Below are 1,970 nucleotides of genomic sequence, written 5' to 3'. Positions count from 1 at the left end.
AATTGGGAAGCCTCGTGTGCCCTCTGCCAATGGTCGGAAAACGATTACAATCATTGATACTCACTTCAATTTTAGGTTAACCGCTTCGTAACTACAGTCAAATCTGGAAACGAGCATGGACAAAAGCCAGCTGCTAGTGCACTGTTGAAGAACGAACTCTGGCGAAATGTGGGATTCCGGCGGGTTCGTATTTACCCACAATGAAGTCTAAAACGTAAACTATAAAAACTTGGATAACGGCTTCCTCACTCCCGAACTTGTTGTTAGAATGACTACAGTTATCAGTGTTGATATCAATAAGACCGCAACACTTAACGAATTTACTATAACAATATGGAGAATTATAACTTTAAATCACCATTCGTGCACGGCATCATGTCGACCCCCCCCCCCTCTGTCTGCCATATATGGGGGAAGGGGGGGGGGGCGCGCAGAACCTGGATATGTGTAACATGCTTCCCGGGAAGCCAAGTATGTTTCTGTGCGTTTTAGAGTCTGCGGAAGGTTATAATAGATCTAGATTAGTTGTAAAGCGCACAGGCCATGCTGAAGAGCGTGGGCATGCGCTATGTAAAAGTAATATTATTATTAGTTGTAGTAGTAGTAGGCCAAGTAAGTTCCGAATGGAGACCTCATGTATACCTTTGTCCCCCTGCGGACACACTGCGAGACAACCGCATTTTTTAAAGTAAATGTTTTAAGCGCTCGCAATTGCATAAGGTCATATGAGCGTGCAGGACACACCAACAATTTTCATAGGAAATTTTGAATTTTGCCCGGTTGGCGGCCGAAGCCTACTCTTATCGATTTTGGACCACCAAGGGGTCTTTAACGTGCTCAACTTGCACTCAGGCCCTCCGAGACTTTTCGCCCTTGTCCGAGAAGGCTAGGTGTAGATCTTTCCTACCAGAAGATCAGGGGCGTTGCTGAAAGACAGCAGTAAAAAGGAGCCAAGGAGTAGTAGTAGAAAGGCTGCAGAAAGAGTCAGGAAGCCAGTGGAAGAGGCAAAGGAGGTGAGGGGTGGGGGAAGAAAGCAGACTACAGAATCTTGTAAGAGAGAAGGAAAGAAGGTGAAAGGAGACAATTTTAGAGAAGAAAATGTTTCGGTCCCTACCCGGATTCGAACCTGGGACCTTTGAATGAGAGGTGAACACCTTAACCTCTAGGCCACGAGAGCCCCCTACAACCACAATACGATCTCAAGCGAAAAACGAAATAATGTACGTCATATTTCGCCAAAAGTAGAGTAAAAGAAGAAGACGCAGCGATGATAAGATATCTATATTATATTTGAAAAAAAATTAATTCACTGATACTAACGGATGAATATTTTGCTCTTGGGTTTTTATTCGCCAGATCTAATATAATGAATGGATGGCTGAAATATTTATCAATGTAGAAAAAAAAAAGTTATGTTGAGTGAAAAAAAACAGCATTACTTCATGTTTCTGCGACTTGGAAATGGAGCGGGGGTGTTTGTAACTGACGATGGTTGCTGCGGTGCAATTTACGGAATTCTGAGAAAATGGTCTCTAGCTAATTGGGTATCTTTATCAACACAGATTTCCAGGATACTATATCTATATAAATAATATCCACTATCCACCTACGCTTGTTTGTCAAAGCGTCTCGCTACAGTCTATCTTTGCTTGTTATAGGAAAGGTCATTTGTTGGGCCATTGCCATTATCTCTAATGGGGCATGTATTTTTCTGTGTCGCGGTTGAAAGGTTCGACCTTGAATGCCGTGACGTCATTCAACACATATCTTTTTTTTTTCTTTAAAAATTAGATACGTACAGTCCATTTCATTTCCCCATTGTGTACTGACGTTTTGTTCCGACGAGTCAATTCATGGGCGCGGTCGGAAAGGTAACTGTCAGAAGTGTTCTACATTACAATTTGCCTAAGAGAGGATGATGGAATGATGGAGGGGATACACACACATACACACACACACACACACACACA

This window comes from Aplysia californica, unplaced genomic scaffold (genome assembly GCF_000002075.1).
Source record: "Aplysia californica isolate F4 #8 unplaced genomic scaffold, AplCal3.0 scaffold00062, whole genome shotgun sequence".
NCBI lineage: Eukaryota > Metazoa > Mollusca > Gastropoda > Aplysiida > Aplysiidae > Aplysia > Aplysia californica.
Note: the sequence above shows the minus strand (reverse complement) of the source record.